Below are 26,315 nucleotides of genomic sequence, written 5' to 3'. Positions count from 1 at the left end.
ACAGCGGGTAAGTCGTCCTTTCTTCCTTATGTTCCGGCACAACAGAAAAAGGCACCCCATTATCAGATGCAGTCCTTTCGGCCTAATAAATACAAAAAAGGACGAGGGTCCTCCTTCCTTGCCTCTAAAGGTAGAGGAAGGGGAAAATGGTCGCCTGCTGTGTCAGGCTCCCAGGACCAGAAGTCCTCCCCGGCTTCCGCCAAGTCCACTGCATGACGCTGGGGCTCCCCTACGGGAGTTCGTACCGGTGGGGGGCGCGTCTCCAACTCTTCAGTCAGGTCTTGTTTCACTCGGGCCTGGATCCTTGGGTGTTAGACATAGTGTCCCAAGGGTACAAACTGGAGTTTCAGGAGGTGCCCCCCCCCCCCACCGATTTTTCAAATCAGCCTTGCCAGTTTCTATCCCAGAAAGGGAAGTAGTGAGTGCTACGATACAGAAGCTGTGTCAACAGCGTGTCATTGTCACGGTACCCCCGTCTCAACGGGGAGAAGGGTTTTATTCGAGTCTTTGTCGTACCAAAGCCGGATGGCTCGTTCAGACTGATCCTGAACCTAAAATCCCTCAATCTGTATTTGAAAACTTTCAAGTTCAAGATGGAATCTCTTCAAGCAGTGATCTCCAGTCTGGAAGGGGGGGATTTTATGGCGTCAGTTGACATAAAAGATGCCTACTTGCATGTCCCAATTTATCCTCCACATCAAGCTTTCCTGAGATTTGCTGTGCAGGATTGTCATTACCAATTTCAGACGTTGCCTTTTTGGCTTTCCACGGCCCCAAGGGTCTTCACCAAAGTAATTGCGGAAATGATGGTACTCCTACGCAAGCAGGGTGTCACAATTATCCCGTACTTGGACGATCTCCTGATAAAGGCGCGATCAAAGGAAGAGTTGCTAAGAAACGTGGCACTCTCCCTGACTATTCTGCTACAGCATGGTTGGATTCTAAATTTGCCAAAATCACAGTTGATTCCGACAACTCGGCTGTCTTTCCCTGGGCATGATTCTAGACACGGAACGGCAGAGAGTATTTCTCCCAGCGGAAAAAGCTCTGGAAATCCAGACCATGGTCAAGGAGATTCTGAAACCGGCAAGGGTATCGATTCATCAATGCACTCGGGTGCTGGGCAAGATGGTGGCAGCTTACGAAGCCATTCCGTTTGGCAGGTTTCATGCCCGGGTATTTCAGTGGGACCTGTTGGACAAGTGGTCCGGGTCTCACCTGCACATGCACCGGAAAATAAATCTATCTTCCAGGACCAGAATATGTCTCCTGTGGTGGCTTCAAAGTTCTCACCTCCTGGAGGAACTCGGGTTCGGGATCCTGGATTGGGTCCTGCTGACCACGGATGCAAGTCTCCGATGCTGTGGAGCAGTCACGCAAGGAAAAAATTTCCACGGAAAATGGTCAAGCCAGGAAGCTTGTCTGCACATAAACGTTCTGGAATTGAGAGCCATTTACAGCGGTCTTCTGCAAGCGGAACGCTTTCTTCGAGGTCTACCTGTCCTGGTTCAGTCGGACAACATAACAGCGGTGGCGTACTTAAACCGCCAGGGCGGAACAAAGAGCAGAGCGGTGATGGCGGAGGCCACAAAAGTTCTCCGCTGGGCGGAAAAGCATGTGAGTGCTCTGTCTGCGGTCTTCCTTTCGGGCGTAGACAACTGGGAAGCAGACTTCCTCAGCAGACACGATCTCCATCCAGGAGAGTGGGGTCTTCATCAAGAGGTTTTTGCAGAAGTGACAAGTCGTTGGGGAATTCCTCAAATAGACATGATGGTGTCTCGCCTCAACAAGAAGCGTCCGAGATACTGTTCCAGGTCAAGGGACTCTAAAGCCAGTGCAGTGGACGCCCTGGTAACTCCATGGGTGTTTCAGTCAGTATATGTGTTCCCTCCACTTCCACTCATTCCAAAAGTGTTGAGGATCATAAGAAGAACAAGGGTTCAGGCGGTACTCATCGTTCCGGATTGGCCACTGAGGGCCTGGTATCCAGATCTTCCGGAATTGATCATAGAAGATCCCTGGCCTCTTCCTCTCAGAGAGGATCTGTTACTGCAGGGGCCATGCGTCTTCCAGGACTTACCGCTGCTGCGTTTGACGGCGTGGAGGTTGAACTTGAAATTCTAGCTCGAAAGAGTATTCCCGGGGAAGTCATCCCCACTCTCCTTAAATATAGAAAGGAGGTCACGGTGAAGCATTATCACTGTATTTGGAGAAAGTATGTGTCTTGGTGTGAAACCAAGAAAGCTCCTACGGAGGAGTTTCAGATGGGTCGTTTCCTCCATTTTTTGCAGGCAGGCGTGGATGCAGGCCTGAAATTAGGTTCCATTAAAGTGCAGATTTCGGCTTTATCCATGTTCTTTCAAAAAGAATTGGCCGCTCTTCCAGAGATTCAGACTTTCGTGAAGGGAGTGCTGCACATCCATCCTCCGTTTGTGCCACCCGTGGCACCGTGGGATCTTGATGTGGTGTTACAATTTCTTATGTCTCGCTGGTTTGAGCCTTTGCAAAAGGTTGAGTTCAAATTTCTCACTTGGAAAGTGGTCGTGCTTTTGGCCTTGGCTTCCGCCAGACGGGTGTCTGAATTGGCGGCTTTGTCTCATAAGAGCCCCTATTTGATTTTCCATGTGGATAGAGCGGAATTGAGGACTCGTCAACAATTTCTGCCGAAGGTGGTTTCTTCATTTCACATAAATCAACCTATTGTGGTACCGGTGGCTACGGATGCCGTGGCGGTGCCAAAATCTCTCGATGTCGTAAGAGCTTTGAAAATTTATGTCGCCAGAACGGCTCGTATTATGAAAACAGAGGCTCTGTTTGTCCTGTATGCTTCCAACAAGATTGGAAATCCTGCTTCCAAGCAGACTATTGCACGCTGGATTTGTAATACGATTCAGCATGCTCATTCTACGGCTGGATTGCCGTTGCCGAAGTCAGTAAAGGCCCATTCTACCAGGAAGGTGGGCTCATCTTGGGCGGCTGCCGGAGGAGTCTCGGCTCTCCAACTTTGCCGAGCAGCTACGTGGTCGGGTTCAAACACTTTTGCTAAGTTCTACAAGTTTGATACCCTAGCTGATGAGGACCTCATGTTTGCTCAATCGGTGCTGCAGAGTCGTCTGCACTCTCCCGCCCGGTCTGGTGCTTTGGTATAGACCCCATGGTCCTTTTGGAGTCCCCAGCATCCTCTAGGACGTACTGTAAGAGAAAATAGGATTTTAATACCTACCAGTAAATCCTTTTCTCCTAGTCCGTAGAGGATGCTGGGCGCCCGTCCCAGTGCAGACTGTTACTTGCAGTTGTATTGATGGTTATTGGTTTCTGTTACACAAAGGTTGTGTATCGGTTATATTCAGCTTGTTGCTGTTTTAGTTCATACTGTTAACTGGTATTGCTTGTAAACCATGTTCTACAGTGTGAGCTGGTGTTTCTCACCCTTAGTTAACATAAATCCTTTTCCTCGAAATGTCAGTCTCCCTGGGCACAGTTCCTATAACTGAGGTCTGGAAGAGGGGCATAGAGGGAGGAGCCAGTTCACACCCATTCAAAGTCTTATAGTGTGCCCATGTCTCCTGCGGATCCCGTCTATACCCCATGGTCCTTTTGGAGTCCCCAGCATCCTCTACGGACTAGGAGAAAAGGATTTACCGGTAGGTATTAAAATCCTATTTCTCTAACGTCCTAAGTGGATGCTGGGGACTCCGTAAGGACCATGGGGATTAGCGGCTCCGCAGGATAAACGGCTGCTTTGATTTTGTCTGCGCCAAGGAATTCATACCGTTTTCCATTTTTATAACTATTCACCCCCCTAAAGTCAGTACTTTGTAGAGCCTCTTTTTGCGGCAATTACAGCTGCAAGTCACTTTGGATAAGTCTCTATGAGCTTGCCACATCTTTCCACTGGGACTTTTGCCCATTCCTCAAGGCATAACTGCTCCAGCTTCTTCATGTTGGATGGTTTCCGCTTGTGAACAGCAATCTTCAAGTCTGACCACAGACTCTCAATAGGATTGAGAACTGGGCTTTGACTAGGCCATTCCAACACATGTAAATGTTTCCCATTAAACCACTCGAGTGTTGCTTTAGCAGTATGCTTCGGGTCATTGTCCTGCTGGAAGGTGAACCTCCGTCCCAGTCTCAAATTACAGACAGACTGAAACAAGTTTTGCTCAAGAAAATCCCTGTATTTAGCACCATCCATCTTTCCCTCGACTCAACAGTTTCCCAGTCCCTGCTCCTGAAAAATATCCCCTCAGCATGATGCTGCCACCACCATGTTTCACTGTGGATGGTGTTCTTGGGGTGATGGGATGTGTTGGGTTTTGCGCCAGACAGCATTTTCCTTGGTGGCCGAAAAAGTTCAATTTTAGTCTCATCTGAGCAGAGCACCTTCCTCCATACATTTGGGTAGTCGTCCACATGCCTTTTGGCAAACTCAAAACTTGCCTTATTATTTTTAACACTAAGTAATGGCTTTTTTCTTGCCACTCTAACATAAAGCCCAGCTCTATGGAGTGTACAGCTTATTGTGGTCACATGCGCAGATACACCAGTCTCTGCTGTGGAACTCTGCAGCTCCTTCAGGGTTACCTTTGGTCTCTGTGCTGCCTCTCTGATTAATGCCCTCCTTGCCTGGTCTGTGAGTTTTGGTTGCTGGCCCTCTCTTGGCAGGTTTGTTGTGGTACCATGTTCTTTCCATTTAAAGATGATTGATTTGATGGTTCTCCGGGGGATCATCAAATATTTGGATATGTTTTTTTTTTATAACCCAACCCTGACTTGTACTTCTCAACAACTTTGTCCCTGACATGTTTGGAGAGCTCCTTGGTCTTCATGGTGTGATGCCTCTTGCTTAGTGGTGTTGCAGCCTCTGGGGCTTTTCAGAAAAGGTGTGTTTATACTGACAGATCATGTGACACTTATATTGCACACAGTTGGACTCCATTTCACTAATTATGTGACTTCTGAAGGTAATAAGTTGCACCAGAATAGATGCACATTCCAATTTTCTAACTTTTATTTATAAAAAAATATTTTATAAATTTTTTCTCATTTCACTTCACCAACTTAGTCTATTTTGTGCTTATCCATCACATAATATTCAGATTTAAAAAAATTTAATTACAGGTTGTAATGTGACAAAATAGCTAAGAAGCCACGGGGGTGAATACTTTAGCAAGGCCACACACACACACATATACACATACACACACATACACACACACATATACACATATATACACATATATATACACATATATACACATATATACACATATATATACACATATATACACATATATACACATATATATATATATATATATATATATATATATATATATATATACACACACACATACATACATATTTTTGTTTATGAATAGGTAAGCAAGCAGCTTTCAAGATATGTAATAAAGAAGTCTCCCTGTTTGTGCATATATACAGTATATATCTGTGTGTGTGTATATGTATGTGTGTGTATATATATATATATATATATCTATATATCTATCTTTCAAAAAGGCTGCGGCACTCGGGGTCTTAAGCAAAGTCAAGTGTATTTAAATAGTCAAATACATTCCATCGACGTTTCGGGGACTCAAACCCCTTTGTCCACATCTGGACAAAGGGGTTTGAGTCCCCGAAACGTCGATGGAATGTATTTGACTATTTAAATACACTTGACTTTGCTTAAGACCCCGAGTGCCGCAGCCTTTTTGAAAGATATTGAAATCCACACTGAAGGCACCAGGGCAACGTTTTGGATCTTAAACAGAGTGCCGGGCTGACATTGTTGTGTGTGTGTGTGTATATATATATATATATATATATATATATATATATATATATATATATATATATATATATATATATATATATATATATATATATATATATAATATATATATATAATGTTTATATATAATATATTATAATAGGAAGCCCTAGGATAAACCTATATGGGTTAACAACGCATTATGATAGTAGATCCTGGAACTGTCCACCACTCAAATGGTCCACAGGACTCCAAAAGCACATCAGTGACCCAATAATAAATATATAGTGTAATACGTTTAAAAAAGGGAACATTTATTATACACACACAAAAAAATAGTTAAGCATACATAAAAAATGTGCAGAGCATTTTTAGTCACTGCATAACAAGCTTATCTGATCAAGGATAAACGTCTCACAAATCCCTGAGCAGGAGTATCAGTGCCTCAACGCATTTCGTCCTTCAACAATTCAGTAGGACTTCATCAGGAGGAATCCTTACCTTTTGTAAACGTATTACACATATATTTTATTATTGGGTCACTGATGTGCTTTTGGAGTTCTGTGAAACTAAATTAGTTGGGTTGATGCACTATTAGGCGCCTTTTGGTTTCCGGCCTGTTCGGCAGCCACTGGTCAACCCAGGAAGTGCATACCCAGGGATTCAGTGGAGGAGGTATCTTCTCTAAAAATTATGATGTGGATAAATTAAAAGTTAAGCGCCTATTTCACTATTTGTGTGTATGTATATGTATGTAATATATTAGTATACTGTATATATAAAATGTCTTATCTTTGAAAGTCTTAAACATATGACTTGAACTGTGAAAGGGTTTATAACAATTCCGTAATCCGTATAAATCAGAGTTAACATAATAAGACATACTAAAATATATATTTATAACTAGGTGCTTCATCGCACCCTACGGCGCTATTCACACCGTCGCAAGGGGCTATGACCCCTTAACACTTGCACGCCTTTCTGGGGTTCAGTATTTGTATTATATGGAGTATTACCTGCATTCCTTTGTTAGTGATTAAATATTGCACTATGAAAGGGTGTGTGATGGTGAAGGAGGCGCAGCCCCTTGCGACGGCGTGAACAGCACCTGCAGGGCACGATGTACAGAATGTAGCGGGTGCGGGGGGACTGCGGATGGGGTGGGTGTCTGTAGATGCTGCGGGTGGAGGGGGCGGATGCGGAGGGGGCCCGGATGGGGAAGGGTTGGGAGGTTCTGCGGGTGGGGGAGGGGCCGAGGAGTGGGGGCTGCAGATGGGGGAGGGGTCCGGAGGCACTGCAGGTGGGGGAGGGGCAGGGGTGGTGGGGGAGGGGCAGGTTCGGGGATGTTGCGGATGGGTGAAGGGTTCCGGAGGTTCTGTGCGGTGGGAAGGGGCGGGGGTGTGGTGGGGTAGGGGGTCTGGAGGCGACGTAGGGGAGGGGCAGGTGCTGGTCGTACGGCGGATGGGGAAGGGGGTCCGGAGGCGCTACAGGTGGTGGAGGGGCGGGTGCGGGGGTGTCGTGGGTGGGGGGACCGCGGATGGGGGAGGGTGACTGCTGATGCTGCGGGTTGAGTGGGGGCAGGTGTGTGGGGAGACATATATGGGGGGGTGGAGGGGGTCTGGAGGTGCTGTGGGTGGTGGAGGGGCGGGGGATTGGGAGTCATGGGTGGTGTAGGTGGTCTGGAGGCACAGCATGTGGGGGAGGAGTGGGGTGCCGCATGTGGTGGAGGGGAAAGTGCGGAGGTGTGGTGCATTGGGGAGGGGTCTGGAGGCGCTGCGGGTACTGTACCTGCCTAAAAGGTAGTTGGAGGGTATGCAGTAACAGGGCCAGGACAGGGGTGACTGGGCCAGGACAGGGGTGACTGGGCTAGGACAGGGGCGACGAGGCCAGGACAGAAATGATAGGGACAGGATAGGGGTGGCAGGGCCAGGACAGGGGTGACAGGGCCAGGATAGGGTTGACAGGACCAGGACAGAAATGACAGGGACAGGATAGGGGTGACAGGGCCAGGGTAGCGGCGACAGGACCAGGACAGGGTTGACAGGGCTGACAGGGCAAGCACAGGGGTGACAGGGTCAGGAAAAGGGTGACAGGTCCAGGATAAGGGTGAAAGGGCCAGGATAAGGGTGACAGGGCAAGGCCAGGGGTGACAGGGACATGACAGAACACAGGGCACGGGAGAGATTGGTATTAGGGACAAAACAGTGGTGACAGTGACAGACATATGTGTCTTTCCGGAGTCACCGCTGCTGGCTGCTGCTGTCACACTCCAGCCTGTTGGGATCTGATGCTGCTGCTGGCATGGCTGCCTCTCTCAGGCTGGAGTCCTGCTTCCTCTGCCCACCAGCATCCCTCCCCCCACTCCTCAGTCACACCGCGGACCTCGCGCGGCTGCCGGGCACTGTGGTAAGGGGAGACTGGGAGTGACTGGTTAGCCCCCAGGTTGCCGGGGCTGGAGATAACAGAGGCAGTACGGAACCTGCACAGCGGCAGGTGACCGCGTAAGAGAGCCCCTGCTGAGTATGCTGATGTGGGGGGTCAAGCACACAGTGAGCCGGTGCCCGTCTGTCTGTACGGCATACCCCCTCACACACCCCTGCCTGTGCCATGCTCATACCATCTGCTTCTGCTGTTACACTCCTATAGAATTGCCCAGATTTGTGACTCCGCCCAGCGTTGTGACTCCACCCAGCGTTAGCAAATGAGGCACAAAGTCACAGATCTGGGCTAATATATAGGATATATATGGTCAACTTAAAAAAAAAAAAAAACACTCTATCAAATAGAGGTTATCCTTATGTTTTTTGATGCCTGTATAGGGATAAGCTAGGCCACTTTGTCTTTAGAATTCCTAACACTTTTCTTTAGGATAGTGTATTATTGTCTTTTGACAACGAATACTAAGGGGTCATCTTAAGGCCCGTACACACTGGTCGATATATCGGTCGTTCTCTTGAACGGCCGATATATCGCGGGACCGTCGGCCAGTGTGTACGGCCGATACGTCTGTGAACTCCGTCGTTCACAGACGTGTTGCGTCGGCCGCGCAGCACAGCCGACGGCCAATATCTCTACCGATATATTGGCGCGTCGCTGTGTGTGTACGGACCGCCCGTACACATGCTGCAGCGGCTGGCGGTGAGTGATAGCTGAACTGGGCGGACGTGTGTACACGCCCGCCCAGTTCATGACGTCAGTCCCCGACGGATCGGGCAGTGTGTATGCTGAACACACTGCCCGATCCGTCCATAGATATATCTGCAGATCAATTGATCTGCAGATATATCTATTAGTGTGTACCCACCTTTATATGAAAAAGGGGACTTTCCAGTATTTGTGCAGTACATGATTATATGGTCTGTTGATCAAAAAGGATCATCAAATAATAACCACTAAGGAATTATGGGGCAGATGTATTAACCTGGAGAAGGCATAAGGAAGTGATAAACCAGTGATATGTGCAAGGTGATAAAGAGACCAGCCAATCAGCTCCAATATGTAAATTAACAGTTAGGATCTGATTGGCTGCTGCCTTTATCACCTTACACATGTCACTGGTTTATCACTTCCTTATGCCTTCTCCAGGTTAATACATCTGCCCCAATGGGACTCTTCTCACTGAAATAAAAGTTCCTGAAATAGTGGAGGAAATCCCCCCCCCCCCCACACACACCTAAGTTTCATAATAATTTCTGCAGTTCAGGATTGTTATCTAAAGGCCACAAGAGAATACTTAACCATGGGTTACATAATTTGAGAAGAGGGATTTTCCCCTCTTTCACACAAGGTTATCCCTGAATTTGTGGTACCAGGATGGGGGGATGGAACATGGATAATCTTGTTTTGCCTAGAAGGGGTGCAGATTAATTATAGTTTCACAGGTCTGATGTGAATTCCTCCTCAATCTTCCCAGGTCTGAACATCAGAAATTATATGGGGGAGACTTTTAGGTAAGTTTACCCCTCTCCCATTTTAACTCTTGCAGTGCTTAAGATGAGTTCTGCACATCCAGCAGGGAAGGGATTAGCAGTCTACGGGGGATATTTAATTACTGCCGATGAAGCTGCGGGTGATATTTTGCGATGTTTCATCAATGTTCTTTCATCCTTTTTTTTTTTTTTTTACACATTTAGGGGTATATGCAATTGCGGTCGAATAGCCGCAAATGTCGAAAAACGGGCATTTTCGACAAAAAAAAATATTCGACAATGCAATACAGTACTTTTCGACAGAAAACCTGCCGTTTCAGATTTGACTTTTTGCAATTCGACATTTACTCAAATTCGACATGTCTGCAATGGTAAAAATGCAGCTTTTCGACAAAAGTATGTTCAATTGAAGAATGTCGATTCGACAACAGTGCTTTTCGACAGTAATTTTTTCGTCAATTTCAGTCCGCCTCATTTTGCTTACGGAATCTAATAAAGTTTTTTAAAAACATGTTTTTTTTGGTGTTTTTTTTTTTTTATTGCTAATAGCATATCTATTTATATTAGAAGGGATTATGCACTTGGTTTGGCTATTAAGAGCCACAAGTATTATTTATATATTTTAAAACAATATTTCTCTAACGTCCTAGTGGATGCTGGGGACTCCGTAAGGACCATGGGGAATAGACGGGCTCCGCAGGAGACTGGGCACTCTAAAGAAAGATTTAGTACTATCTGGTGTGCACTGGCTCCTCCCTCTATGCCCCTCCTCCAGACCTCAGTTAGAATCTGTGCCCGGACAGAGCTGGGTGCTTTTAGTGAGCTCTCCTGAGCTTGCTAATAAGAAAGTATTTTAGTTAGGTTTTTTATTTTCAGAGCTTCTGCTGGCAACAGACTCTCTGCTACGGGGGACTGAGGGGAGAGAAGCAAACCTACTAACTGCGGCTAGGTTGCGCTTCTTAGGCTACTGGACACCATTAGCTCCAGAGGGATCGAACACAGGACCTGACCTTGTCGTCCGTTCCCGGAGCCGCGCCGCCGTCCCCCTCGCAGAGCCAGAAGACAGAAGCCGGCAGAAGCAAAGAAGACATCGAAATCGGCGGCAGAAGACTCCTGTCTTCACATGAGGTAGCGCACAGCACTGCAGCTGTGCGCCATTGCGCCCACACTAACCCACACACTCCGGTCACTGTAGGGCACAGGGGGGGGGGCGCCCTGGGCAGCAATTGATACCTCATGGGGAAAGCTGCATATATACAGTTGGACACTGTTATATGCATGAGCCCCCGCCATTAATTTTACACAAAATCGCGGGACAGAAGCCCGCCGCTGAGGGGGCAGGGCCTTCTTCCTCAGCACTCACCAGCGCCATTTTCCTTCCACAGCTCCGCTGAGAGGAAGCTCCCCAGGCTCTCCCCAGCAGAATCACGGTAGAAGGGTAAAAAAGAGAGGGGGGGCACATAAATTTAGGTGCATTAATCATAATACAGCAGCTACTGGGTAAACACTAAGTTACTGTGTGATTCCTGGGTCATATAGCGCTGGGGTGTGTGCTGGCATACTCTCTCTCTGTCTCTCCAAACGGCCTTGTGGGGGTCCTGTCCTCATTTAGAGCTTCCCCTGTGTGTGTGGTGTGTCGGTACGCGTGTGTTGACATGTTTGACGAAGAGGGCTATGTGGAGGCAGAGCAAGTGCAGTTGAATGACGTGTCGCCGCCGCCGGTGCCGACACCTGATTGGATGGATATGTGGAAGGTGTTAAATGATAATGTAAACTCCTTACATAAAAGGTTGGATAAAGCTGATACCTTGGGCCAGTCGGGGTCTCAACCCATGCCTGATCCTACAGCGCAGAAGCCCTCAGGGTCTCAAAAGCGCCCACTATCCAAAATGGTTGACACAGATGTCAACACGGATTCTGACTCCAGTGTCGACGACGATGAGGCAAAATTGCAACCGAAAATGACAAAAGCTATCCGCTACATGATTATAGCGATGAAGGATGTTTTACACATATCAGAGGTAAACCCTGTCCCTGACAAGAGGGTTTATATGTATGGGGAGAAAAAGCAAGAGGTGACTTTTCCCCCTTCACATGAGTTAAATGAGTTATGTGAAAGAGCGTGGGATTCCCCTGATAAGAAAGTCCTGATTTCCAAAAGGTTACTTATGGCGTACCCTTTCCCGCCAGAGGACAGGGTGCGCTGGGAATCCTCCCCTAGGGTAGATAAAGCTCTCACACGCTTATCTAAGAAGGTGGCCCTGCCATCACAGGATACGGCCGCCCTAAAGGATCCTGCAGATAGAAAGCAGGAAAGTATCCTGAAATCTGTTTATACACATTCAGGGACTCTACTGAGGCCGGCAATTGCGTCGGCGTGGATGTGTAGTGCTGTAGCAGCGTGGACAGATAATCTGTCTGAGGAAATGGATACCTTGGACAGGGATACCATTATGCTGACCCTGGGGCATATAAAAGACACTGTCCTATATATGAGGGATGCCCAGAGGGACATTTGCCTACTGGTCTCTAGAATTAATGAATGTCAATTTCTGCCAGGAGGGTCCTGTGGACTCTGCAGTGGACAGGTGATGCCGACTCCAAAAAACACATGGAGGTGTTACCTTACAAGGGTGAGGAATTGTTTGGGGACGGTCTCTCGGACCTGGTTTCCACAGCTACTGCTGGGAAGTCAAACTTTTTGCCATATATTCCCTCACAACCTAAGAAAGCACCGTATTACCAAATGCAGTCCTTTCGCGCACAAAGAAGCAAGAAGGTCAGAGGTGCTTCCTTTCTTGCTAGAGGCAGGGGTAGAGGAAAAAAGCTGCACCTTACAGCTAGTTCCCAGGAACAGAAGTCCTCCCCGGCTTACACTAAATCCACTGCATGACGCTGGGGCTCCACGGGTGGAGCCAGGAGCGATGGGGGCGCGTCTCCGACATTTCAGCCACCAGTGGGTTCGCTCACGGGTGGATCCCTGGGCTATACAGATTGTGTCTCTGGGATACAAGCTGGAATTCGAGGTGATGCCCCCTCAACGTTACCTAAAATCGGCCCTGCCAGCTTCCCCCATAGAAAGGGAAGTAGTGGTAGCGGCGATTCACAAGCTATTTCTCCAGCAGGTGGTGGTAAAGGTTCCCCTTCTTCAACAGGGAAAGGGATACTATTCCACAATGTTTGTGGTACCGAAACCGGACGGTTCGGTCAGACCTATATTAAATTTGAAGTCCCTGAACATTTATCTGAAAAGATTCAAGTTCAAAATGGAATTGCTCAGAGCGGTCATTGCAAGCCTGGAAGAGGGGGGTTTTATGGTGTCTCTGGACATCAAGGATGCTTACCTGCATGTCCCCATTTATCCACCTCATCAGGAGTACCTCAGATTTGTGGTACAGGACTGTCATTACCAATTCCAGACGTTGCCGTTTGGGCTCTCCACGGCACCGAGAATATTTACCAAAGTAATGGCAGAAATGATGGTGATCCTGAGAAAGCAAGGAGTCACAGTTATCCCATACTTGGACGATCTCCTCATAAAGGCGAGGTCCAGGGAGCAGTTGCAGATCAGCGTAGCGCACTCTCAGGAAGTGTTGCAACAGCATGGCTGGATTCTGAATATCCCAAAGTCGCAGCTGATTCCTACGACGCGTCTGCCCTTTCTGGGCATGATTCTGGACACAGACCAGAAGAAGGTGTTTCTCCCGGAGGAGAAGGCTCAAGAGCTCGTGACTCTAGTCAGAGACCTCTTAAAACCGAAACAGGTGTCGGTGCATCGCTGCACGCGAGTCCTGGGAAAGATGGTGGCATCGTACGAAGCCATTCCCTTCGGCAGGTTCCATGCGAGGATCTTTCAATGGGATCTGTTGGACAAATGGTCCGGATCGCATCTTCAGATGCATCGGCTGATCACCCTGTCCCCCAGGGCCAGGGTGTCTCTTCTGTGGTGGCTACAGAGTGCTCACCTTCTCGAGGGCCGCAGGTTCGGCATACAGGACTGGTTCCTGGTGACCACGGATGCGAGCCTCCGACGGTGGGGGGCAGTCACTCAGGAAAGAAATTTCCAAGGGTTGTGGTCAAGTCAGGAGGCTTGTCTGCACATAAATATCCTGGAACTAAGGGCCATATTCAACGCCCTGAGTCAAGCGGAGCTCTTGCTTCGCAACCAACCGGTGCTGATTCAGTCAGACCACATCACCGCGGTGGCTCATGTAAACCGCCAGGGCGGCACAAGAAGCAGAGTCGCGATGGCGGAAGCCACCAGGATTCTTCGGTGGGCGGAGAATCACGTGCAAGCACTGTCAGCAGTGTTCATTCCGGGGGTGGACAACTGGTAAGCAGACTTCCTCAGCAGGCACGACCTTCACCCGGGAGAGTGGGGACTTCATCACGAAATCTTCACTCAGATTACAAATCGATGGGAACTGCCACAGATAGACATGATGGCGTCCCGTCTCAACAAAAAGCTACAAATGTATTGCGCCAGGTCAAGGGACCCTCAGGCGATAGCTGTGGACGCCCTGGTAACACCGTGGGTGTTCCAGTCGGTCTATGTGTTTCCTCCTCTTCCTCTCATACCCAAGGTGCTGAGAATCGTAAGAAGAGGAGTGAGAACAATACTCATTGTTCCGGATTGACCAAGAAGGACTTGGTACCCGGAACTGCAAGACATGCTCACAGAGGAACCATGGCCTCTGCCTCTCAGACAGGACCTGTTGCAACAGGGGCCCTGCCTGTTCCAAGACTTACCGCGGCTGCGTTTGACGGCATGGCGGTTGAACGCCGGATCCTAGCGGAGAAAGGCATTCCAAAGGAAGTTATTCCTACGCTGATAAAGGCTAGGAAGGACGTGACCGCAAAACATTATCACCGCATATGGCGAAAATATGTTGCTTGGTGTGAGGCCAGGAAGGCCCCTCCAGAGGAATTCCAACTGGGCAGATTTCTGCACTTTCTACAGTCTGGAGTGACTATGGGCTTGAAGTTGGGATCCATAAAGGTCCGGATTTCGGCCCTATCGTTTTTCTTTCAAAAGGAACTGGCTTCTCTTCCTGAAGTTCAGACGTTTGTTAAGGGAGTGCTGCATATTCAGCCCCCTTTTGTGCCACCAGTGGCACCTTGGGATCTCAACGTGGTGTTGGGTTTCCTGAAATCCCACTGGTTTGAGCCACTTAAGACCGTGGAGCTAAAGTATCTCACGTGGAAGGTGGTCATGCTATTGGCCTTAGCTTCGGCTAGGCGTGTGTCAGAATTGGCGGTTTTGTCGTGTAAAAGCCCCTATCTGGTTTTCCATGTGGACAGGGCAGAATTACGGACTCGTCCCCAATTTCTGCCAAAGGTGGTGTCATCTTTTCATTTGAACCAACCTATTGTAGTGCCTGCGGCTACTCGTGACTTGGAGGATTCCAGGTTACTAGATGTAGTCAGGGCTTTGAAGATTTATGTAGCCAGAACGGCTGGAGTCAGGAAAACTGACTCGCTGTTTATCCTGTATGCCCCCAACAAGTTGGGTGTTCCTGCTTCAAAGCAAACCGTTGCCCGCTTGATCTGTAACACGATTCAGCAGGCTCATTCTGCGGCTGGATTGCCGCATCCAAAATCAGTGAAAGCCCATTCCACAAGGAAGGTGGGCTCTACTTGGGCGGCTGCCCGAGGGGTCTCGGCATTACAGCTTTGCCGAGCTGCTACTTGGTCGGGTTCAAACACATTTGCAAAATTCTACAAGTTTGATACCCTGGCTGAGGAGGACCTTGAGTTTGCCCATTCGGTGCTGCAGAGTCATCCGCACTCTCCCGCACGTTTGGGAGCTTTGGTATAATCCCCATGGTACTTACGGAGTCCCCAGCATCCACTAGGACGTTAGAGAAAATAAGATTTTACTCACCGGTAAATCTATTTCTCGTAGTCCGTAGTAGATGCTGGGCGCCCGTCCCTAGTGCGGACTTTCTGCAATACGTGTATATAGTTATTGCTTAATAATGGGTTATGTTATGTTGGCATCCATTGTTTGATTCCCTGTTGTCGTTCATACTGTTGACTGGATAAGTGTATCACAAGTTATACGGTGTGATTGGTGTGGCTGGTATGAGTTTTACCTGGGATTCCAAAATCCTTTCCTTATAATGTCTGCTCTTCCGGGCACAGTTTCCTTAACTGAGGTCTGGAGGAGGGGCATAGAGGGAGGAGCCAGTGCACACCAGATAGTACTAAATCTTTCTTTAGAGTGCCCAGTCTCCTGCGGAGCCCGTCTATTCCCCATGGTCCTTACGGAGTCCCCAGCATCCACTACGGACTACGAGAAATAGATTTACCGGTGAGTAAAATCTTATTTTTATTTTTTTTACTGACTAAAATAATATGGAGAGATCAGAGCATATTTTTCAGTGGGAATGGGTTAAAAATGCGTGGGGTCCCCCCTCCTAAGGATAACCAGCCTTGGGCTCTTTGAGCCGGTCCTGGTTGTAAAAATATGGGAGGAATAATGACAGGGGATCCCCCGTATTTTCACAACCAGCACCAGGCTCTGCGTCCGGTCCTGGTGCAAAAAATACGGGGGACAAAAGACGTAGGGGTCACCCGTATTTTTCACACCAGCACCGGGCTCCACTAGCTGGAGAGATAATGCCACAGCCGGGGGACACGGTCCCTGCGGCTGTGGCATTAAATCCCCAACTAGTCACCACTGGCCGGGGTAAACATGGGACCCCTTTCAGTGCGTGGATCGGGTTTTCCGGTTTGTTTTTTTGCCAAGTACGTGGATTACAAAAAAGAAGAGGACAGATCTACACTGAATTATGGTGAGTATAATTTTATTTTCAGGTACACCGTGGATTCTACTTGGAGAAGTGGACCGAGTCGGCGTGTGAACATAGGTAAGTATGTGTGTCGGCGTGCATGTATGTAATAAAGTTTTACTTTCACGGTGTGCGTGTACTGTTTTTGTTTGGGTATTTTTTTGCAGTAGAACTACAGGTACCAGCGGGCCCGTCCCCCCCCCCGCATGCTGGTACTTGTGGTTCTCCAAGTACCAGCTTGCTGGCACTTGTAGTTCTGCTACAAAAAACAATATTCTTTATTTCTCTGACGTCCTAGTGGATGCTGGGAACTCCGAAAGGACCATGGGGAATAGCGGCTCCGCAGGAGACTGGGCACAAAAGTAAAAGCTTTAGGACTAGCTGGTGTGCACTGGCTCCTCCCCCTATGACCCCCCTCCAAGCCTCAGTTAGATTTTTGTGCCCGAACGAGAAGGGTGCAATCTAGGTGGCTCTCCTGAGCTGCTTAGAGTAAAAGTTTAAATTAGGTTTTTTATTTTCAGTGAGACCTGCTGGCAACAGGCTCACTGCATCGAGGGACTAAGGGGAGAAGAAGCGAACTCACCTGCGTGCAGAGTGGATTGGGCTTCTTAGCCTACTGGACATTAGCTCCAGAGGGACGATCACAGGCCCAGCCATGGATGGGTCCCAGAGCCGCGCCGCCGTCCCCCTTACAGAGCCAGAAGAGCAGAAGAGGTCCGGAAAATCGGCGGCAGAAGACGTCCTGTCTTCAATAAGGTAGCGCACAGCACCGCAGCTGTGCGCCATTGCTCTCAGCACACTTCACACTCCGGTCACTGAGGGTGCAGGGCGCTGGGGGGGGGCGCCCTGAGACGCAATAAAAATACCTTAGATGGCAAAAAATACATCACATATAGCTCCTGGGCTATATGGATGCATTTAACCCCTGCCAGTTTTTCCTCAAAAAAGCGGGAGAAAGGCCGCCGAGAAAGGTGCGGAGCCTATCTCCTCAGCACACTGGCGCCATTTTCCCTCACAGCTCCGTTGGAGGGAAGCTCCCTGACTCTCCCCTGCAGTCCTGCACTACAGAAACAGGGTAAAACAAGAGAGGGGGGGCACTAATTTGGCAGATAAATCAATACAGCTATATAAGGGGAAAAACACTTATATAAGGTTATCCCTGTATATATATATATATATAGCGCTCTGGTGTGTGCTGGCAAACTCTCCCTCTGTCTCCCCAAAGGGCTAGTGGGGTCCTGTCCTCTATCAGAGCATTCCCTGTGTGTGTGCTGTGTGTCGGTACGTTGTCGACATGTATGAGGAGGAAAATGGTATGGAGGCGGAGCAATTGCCTGTAATAGTGATGTCACCCCCTAGGGAGTCGACACCTGACTGGATGGTCGTATGGAAGGAATTACGTGATAGCGTCAGCACTTTACAAAAGACTGTTGACGACATGAGACAGCCGGCAAATCAGTTATTACCTGTACAGGCGTCTCAAACACCGTCGGGGGCTCTAAAGCGCCCGTTACCTCAGATGGTCGACACAGACCCAGACACGGACACTGACTCCAGTGTCGACGGTGAGGAAACAAACGTATTTTCCAGTAGGGCCACACGTTACATGATCACGGCAATGAAGGAGGTTTTGAACATTTCTGATACTACAAGTACCACAAAAAAGGGTATTATGTGGGGTGTGAAAAAACTACCCATAGTTTTTCCTGAATCAGATGAATTAAATGAGGTGTGTGATGAAGCGTGGGTTTCCCCCGATAAAAAATTGCTAATTTCTAAAAAATTATTGGCATTATACCCTTTCCCGCCAGAGGTTAGGGCGCGTTGGGAAACACCCCCAAGGGTAGATAAGGCGCTCACACGCTTATCAAAACAAGTGGCGTTACCGTCTCCTGATACGGCCGCCCTCAAGGAACCAGCTGATAGGAAGCTGGAAAATATCCTTAAAAGTATATACACACATACTGGTATTATACTGCGACCAGCAATCGCCTCAGCCTGGATGTGCAGTGCTGGGGTGGCTTGGTCGGATTCCCTGACTGAAAATATTGATACCCTGGACAGGGACAGTATATTATTGACTATAGAGCATTTAAAGGATGCATTTCTATATATGCGAGATGCACAGAGGGATATTTGCACTCTGGCATCAAGAGTAAGTGCGCTGTCCATTTCTGCCAGAAGAGGGTTATGGACGCGACAGTGGTCAGGTGATGCGGATTCCAAACGGCATATGGAAGTATTGCCGTATAAAGGGGAGGAGTTATTTGGGGTCGGTCTATCGGACCTGGTGGCCACGGCAACGGCTGGGAAATCCACCTTTTTACCCCAGGTCACCTCTCAGCAGAAAAAGACACCGTCTTTTCAGGCTCAGTCCTTTCGTCCCCATAAGGGCAAGCGGGCAAAAGGACACTCATATCTGCCCCGGGGCAGAGGAAGGGGAAAAGACTGCAGCAGGCAGCCTCTTCCCAGGAACAGAAGCCCTCCCCCGCTTCTGCCAAGTCCTCAGCATGACGCTGGGGCCTTACAAGCGGACTCAGGTACGGTGGGGGGTCGTCTCAAGAATTTCAGCGCGCAGTGGGCTCACTCGCAAGTGGACCCCTGGATCCTGCAGGTAGTATCTCAGGGGTACAAATTGGAATTCGAGACGTCTCACCCTCGCCGGTTCCTGAAGTCTGCTTTACCAACGTCTCCCTCCGACAGGGAGGCGGTATTGGAAGCCATTCACAAGCTGTATTCCCAGCAGGTGATAATCAAGGTACCCCTCCTACAACAGGGAAAGGGGTATTATTCCACGCTGTTTGTGGTACCGAAGCCGGACGGCTCGGTGAGACCTATTTTAAATCTGAAATCCTTGAACACTTACATACAAAGGTTCAAATTCAAGATGGAGTCACTCAGAGCAGTGATAGCGAACCTGGAAGAAGGGGACTATATGGTGTCTCTGGACATCAAGCATGCTTACCTCCATGTCCCAATTTGCCCTTCTCACCAAGGGTACCTCAGGTTTGTGGTACAGAACTGTCATTATCAGTTTCAGACGCTGCCGTTTGGATTGTCCACGGCACCCCGGGTCTTTACCAAGGTAATGGCCGAAATGATGATTCTTCTTCGAAGAAAAGGCGTCTTAATTATCCCTTACTTGGACGATCTCCTGATAAGGGCAAGGTCCAGGGAACAGTTAGAGGTCGGAGTAGCACTATCTCAAGTAGTACTACGACAGCACGGGTGGATTCTAAATATTCCAAAATCGCAGCTGATTCCGACGACACGTCTGCTGTTCCTAGGGATGATTCTGGACACAGTCCAGAAAAAGGTGTTTCTCCCGGAGGAGAAAGCCAGGGAGTTATCCGAGCTAGTCAGGAACCTCCTAAAACCAGGTCAAGTGTCAGTGCATCAATGCACAAGGGTCCTGGGAAAAATGGTGGCTTCTTACGAAGCGATTCCATTCGGCAGATTCCACGCAAGAACTTTTCAGTGGGATCTGCTGGACAAATGGTCCGGATCGCATCTTCAGATGCATCAGCGGATAACCCTGTCTCCAAGGACAAGGGTGTCTCTCCTGTGGTGGTTGCAGAGTGCTCATCTTCTAGAGGGCCGCAGATTCGGCATTCAGGACTGGGTCCTGGTGACCACGGATGCCAGCCTGAGAGGCTGGGGAGCAGTCACACAGGGAAGAAATTTCCAGGGCTTGTGGTCAAGCATGGAAACGTCATTTCACATAAATATCCTGGAACAAAGGGCCATTTACAATGCCCTAAGTCAAGCAAGGCCTCTGCTTCAGGGTCAGCCGGTGTTGATCCAGTCGGACAACATCACGGCAGTCGCCCACGTAAACAGACAGGGCGGCACAAGAAGCAGGAGGGCAATGACGGAAGTTGCAAGGATTCTTCGCTGGGCGGAAAATCATGTGATAGCACTGTCAGCAGTGTTCATTGCGGGAGTGGACAACTGGGAAGCAGACTTCCTCAGCAGACACGACCTCCACCCGGGGGAGTGGGGACTTCACCCAGAAGTCTTCCACATGATTGTGAACCGTTGGGAAAAACCAAAGGTGGACATGATGGCGTCCCGCCTCAACAAAAAACTAGACAGATATTGCGCCAGGTCAAGGGACCCTCAGGCAATAGCTGTAGACGCTCTGGTGACACCGTGGGTGTACCAGTCAGTGTATGTGTTCCCTCCTCTGCCTCTCATACCCAAGGTACTGAGAATCATAAGAAGGAGAGGAGTAAGATCTATACTCGTGGCTCCGGATTGGCCAAGAAGGACTTGGTACCCGGAACTTCAAGAGATGCTCACGGAGGACCCGTGGCCTCTACCTCTAAGAAAGGACCTGCTCCAGCAGGGACCCTGTCTGTTCCAAGACTTACCGCGGCTGCGTTTGACGGCATGGCTGTTGAACGCCGGATCCTGAAGGAAAAAGGCATTCCGGATGAAGTCATCCCTACCCTGATCAAAGCCAGGAAGGATGTAACCATACAACATTATCACCGTATTTGGCGTAAATATGTTGCGTGGTGCGAGGCCAGGAAGGCCCCTACAGAGGAATTTCAACTGGGTCGTTTCCTGCATTTCCTGCAAACAGGACTGTCTATGGGCCTCAAATTAGGGTCCATTAAGGTTCAAATTTCGGCCCTGTCGATTTTCTTCCAGAAAGAACTAGCTTCAGTCCCTGAAGTTCAGACGTTTGTCAAGGGGGTACTGCATATACAGCCTCCTTTTGTGCCTCCAGTGGCACCTTGGGATCTCAATGTAGTTTTGGGGTTCCTAAAATCACATTGGTTTGAACCACTCACCACTGTGGACTTAAAATATCTCACATGGAAAGTGGTAATGCTGTTAGCCCTGGCTTCAGCCAGGCGTGTCTCAGAATTGGCGGCTTTATCCTATAAAAGCCCTTACCTAATTTTTCATACGGACAGGGCAGAATTGAGGACTCGTCCTCAATTTCTCCCTAAGGTGGTTTCAGCGTTTCACTTAAACCAGCCTATTGTGGTACCTGCGGCTACTAGGGACTTGGAGGATTCCAAGTTGCTGGACGTAGTCAGGGCCCTGAAAATATGTTTCCAGGACGGCTGGAGTCAGAAAATCTGACTCGCTGTTTATCCTGTATGCACCCAACAAGCTAGGTGCTCCTGCTTCTAAGCAGACTATTGCTCGTTGGATTTGTAGTACAATTCAGCTTGCACATTCTGTGGCAGGCCTGCCACAGCCAAAATCTGTAAAAGCCCATTCCACAAGGAAAGTGGGCTCATCTTGGGCGGCTGCCCGAGGGGTCTCGGCTTTACAACTTTGCCGAGCAGCTACTTGGTCAGGGGCAAACACGTTTGCTAAATTCTACAAATTTGATACCCTGGCTGAGGAGGACCTGGAGTTCTATCATTCGCACTCTCCCGCCCGTTTGGGAGCTTTGGTATAATCCCCATGGTCCTTTCGGAGTTCCCAGCATCCACTAGGACGTCAGAGAAAATAAGAATTTACTTATCGATAATTCTATTTCTCATAGTCCGTAGTGGATGCTGGGCGCCCATCCCAAGTGCGGATTGTCTGCATTACTTGTACATAGTTACAAAAATCGGGTTATTATTGTTGTGAGCCATCTTTTCAGAGGCTCCTCTGTTATCATGCTGTTAACTGGGTTCAGATCACAGGTTGTACGGTGTGATTGGTGTGGCTGGTATGAGTCTTACCCGGGATTCAAAATCCTTCCTTATTGTGTACGCTCGTCCGGGCACAGTATCCTAACTGAGGCTTGGAGGGGGGTCATAGGGGGAGGAGCCAGTGCACACCAGCTAGTCCTAAAGCTTTTACTTTTGTGCCCAGTCTCCTGCGGATCCGCTATTCCCCATGGTCCTTTCGGAGTTCCCAGCATCCACTACGGACTATGAGAAATAGAATTATCGGTAAGTAAATTCTTATTTTTTGTCACTTGGCTATCAGCCCCCCATCCGCAACCCTTGGATGGGGGGGGGGGGACAGCCTCGGGCTAAACCCCTGGCCCTTGGGTGGCTGGAGGGGGGGGGGGGGACCCCTTGATTTTAAGGGGTCCCCACTCCTCCAGGGTACCCCGGCCAGTGGTGACTAGTTAAAGATTTAATGCCACGGCCGCAGGGACCGATATAAAAGTGTCCCCCGGCTGTGGCATTATCTCTCTGACTAGTGGTGACCGGTGCTGGTGTTAAAAATACGCGGGACCCCTACGTTTTTTGTCCCCCGTATTTTTGGCACCAGGACCGGTCGCAGAGCCCGGTGCTGGTTGTGAAAATACGGGGGATCCTCTGTCATTTCCCCCCCCCCCATATTTTTACAACCAGGACCGGCTCAAAGAGCCCGAGGCTGGCTATGCTTAGGAGGGGGGACCCCACACGCATTTTTTTCCACGATTTTTTACACAGTTTTGTGACGTCCATGAAGTCGAATCCAGGACGCACACTATCGTCAATTGGTCCGTTTTTCGACAGCGGGACTGTCTAATCCGTTTTTTATTGAATATGTCGAATTCGGGTCCCAGCGGGAGGGTGTCTGACTGTCGAATTTAAAAACTGTCGAATTCCAGCCGGAATTCAACCGCAATTGCATATACCCCTTAATCTGTATACTGTTAACCTGATTTAGCTTTCACATTTGCCCTAAAGTACTATTTGAGTGGCTGGAATCTGACAGATTGCAAATGGTAGCATATACAGTAAATAAAAAAATAAAAAAAAATTATTTATATATATATATATATATATATATATATATATATATATATATATATATATATATACAAAATTCAAAGTGAATGAACACAAGAGAAATCTAAATCAAATCAATACGTGTTGTGACCACCCTTTGCCTTCAAAACTGCATCAGTTCTTCTAGGTGCACTCATCTACTGTTAATAAAGAAGTCTTCATGGAAGAATTGTGTCCAAAAATCAATACCTTCAATGTGGAAAACAAGGTCAAGCGAATCTACTATGCAGCAAAATGGCAGCATGCGCTCTGGACTGATGAGTCAAAATGTGAAATATTTGGCTGTAACAGAAGGCAGTTTGTTCTCTGAAGGGCTGGAGAGCTTTACCATAATAAGTGACACTACCCGTGAACAAGCAACTGTGAAACGTACGTCGGGGAGGTGGACGTGGTCACGGTGAGCGCGCTCACGTGACCAGCAGACCGGCAGGAGAGGAGACCAGGCGAGCCGCATAGACATACAGCTCGTGAAGTCGAGCGGTCAGCGGCACTTAGCGAGCAGGAAACATACACCATTTGGTCATAAGTATAAATTTTTTCTTATCCTGCACACCATTGGTCTCCCGCTCTCCAGCCACGCACTAATGTAATTTAACGCTATGTGCACTGGTCCTTACCGGCAAATCTATGCCATCCACTAAAGGCATTATTTATTATATATGGCAAACTTTTTGCTTTTTTGATGCTATAATAATATATGGTGACACTGTGCCCTCATGTGGCTGACACATTATAATCAGGAATAATCCGCTACCATTCAGGATTGTGGCAATTAATGTACAGGTGTTGTCACTCTCTTATTCCTGTGAAATCAGCACCGGGTTTTGTCTACACTGGTTTTAAATACAGGCATAAAACCAGAGTATATACCCTTGTTATGACAATACAATATGATACCTGGCATGGACATATGTCACAATTTTGATTGATACATTGTGGATACATGCTTAATTGTTTTATTGAAAGCATACTAGCTCGACAATATTGTTACAAAGACAGTACCTCAGGCTCTACTGGGTTAGTTAGCCTTTCTGTGGATAATAGAGATTGTGTCTCTGGAGATATATTTCCTATCTACCTAATCCACTTTTTCAAATCTGTCTTCTCAGCTGACAAATATGCTTTCTGGTCCATTTTCATTTCCTGCCCTATACCTTTTGTGAGGGTGGAGGGGGAGGAAGGTGGAATGTTCTAGATCAATTCAGTTTCAGCTATAATGACACTATATTACTTCAAACATATTTATGCTTGGATGTTTACTAATTTTGTTGGCATGTCCTCAGTGTAACAAAATATTTATCTTTGCCTTATCAAACGATAAAAACCCATTCTTAATGATGTTGCACAGCACAAAAAGCAACATACAGGCGGTTCCTGTCGGCAAAACTCATTGACCATATGATTTAAACCTCCGTATACCTATACATTTGGGGTACAATTTGGTGCAATGACGGTCAAACATATGTTTCTCTATTAAGAGATCATCTGCCCATCATAACCAGGCTTATGGTGTACCTAATAGCTGCATACCAGCTGCAGGGTTTTGCCTTATCAACCTTAAATCTACTACCATACCACACCGCACATGCCCAATCTCGTCTGATCTTGGAAGCAATACGGTGTTGGGCCTGGTCAGTACTTAGGTGGTTGACCACTAAGGAATACCAGGTGTTGTAGGTTTTTCTGATGGCAATACATCGGCTATTGCGCTAACCTTAGAAATCAATACCTGGAGGGCTTGGTATTTTTTGCCGTATTTTTTTGCCTTATTTATTCATCTATATATTCACAGTCTTAGTTTCAAACCGATGGTTTACATTGTTTAACCATATTTTTAAACACAGTAAGAAATTTTGGTGTACTCTTATTTTACTTTAATATAATTAAAGGTTACGTTTTAATTTTCTCATATTCACATTATTACGCATAAATTAAACGAACATTGTTTCCAAGAGTGAGTGCTCCCAACAAAGGTCACTTTTTCTTTACTTTTCTTCCCTTTATTACATAATGAGTGTCTGCAGGCAACAGTGAAGCATGGTGGAGGTTCCTTGCAAGTGTGGGTCTGCATTTCTGCAAATGGAGTTGGGGATTTTGTCAGGATTAATGGTATCCTCAATGCTGAAAAATACATGCAGGTACTTATCCATCATGCAATATCATCAGGGAGGCATTTGATTGGCTCCAAATTTATTCTGCGGCAGGACAGTGACCGCAAACATACAGTATGCGGTCAGCATCTGGCAGTCGGTATGCCATCGGTGGATCACTGTCCGCTGACATCCTGAGGATAGGTTAGGGTTAGTAACCGTGGGGGGTTAGGCATGGGCACTAGAGGTGGGGGTGGGGGGAATTAGCCCTAGCCTCCACCACTGGTGACTTAGCCCTAGTCGCTATCCCATGCAGGTTATGGTAGCAGACAGGGGAGATGTAAAATATTTACCCTTGCGGCATTCCAGTTGTCGGGATGCCAGTGTCGGTCCTGTAACTGCCGGCATCCCGACTGCCAGGATCTCTATCTCCCCCAAACATATAGCCAATATCATTAAGAACTGTATTCAGCATAAAGAAGAACCACTGAGTTATGGGAGTTATGATATGGCCCCTACAGAGCACTGATCTCAACATCATTGAGTCTGTCTGGGATTACATGAAGAGACGGAAGGATTTAAGCAAGCCTACACCCACAGAAGATCTGTGGTTAGTTCTCCACAACTTTTGGAACAACCTCCCTGCCGAGATCCTTCAAAAACTGTGCAAGTGTACCTAGAAGAATTGATGATGATTTGAAGGCAAAAGGGTGGTCACGCCAAATATTAATTTGATTGAACTTTCTGTTCATTCACTTTCAATTTTGTTAATTGATTAAAATAAACTATTAACATTTTAAGCATTTACACTTTGCAGCATTGTTTCCATATCTGCCTAAAACTTTTGTACTGTATATAAGCAATACTACAAGTTAATAGTGAGCGGTTCATTTTTATAAATGGTCCAATTGTGCACGCCACCTATAGGGGCAGATGTATTAACCTGGAGAAGGCATAAGGAAGTGATAAACCAGTGATATGTGCAAGGT

The 26,315-nt window shown here is 47.8% G+C and overlaps 1 protein-coding gene and 1 pseudogene across 2 annotated transcripts in view; both read left to right on the top strand.

Annotated features, from left to right (window-relative positions):
- CRTC1 (CREB regulated transcription coactivator 1) overlaps window positions 1–26,315 on the top strand; it is a 462,675-nt gene that overhangs the window by 165,372 nt on the left and 270,988 nt on the right. The window lies entirely within an intron of this gene.
- On the top strand, window positions 24,798–24,916 carry LOC134936987 (5S ribosomal RNA; annotated as a pseudogene).

This window comes from Pseudophryne corroboree, chromosome 1, assembly GCF_028390025.1.
Source record: "Pseudophryne corroboree isolate aPseCor3 chromosome 1, aPseCor3.hap2, whole genome shotgun sequence".
Classification (NCBI taxonomy): Eukaryota; Metazoa; Chordata; class Amphibia; order Anura; family Myobatrachidae; genus Pseudophryne; species Pseudophryne corroboree.
The sequence above is the reverse complement of the archived record's forward strand: the minus strand, read 5'-3'. Positions and strand labels throughout refer to the sequence as shown.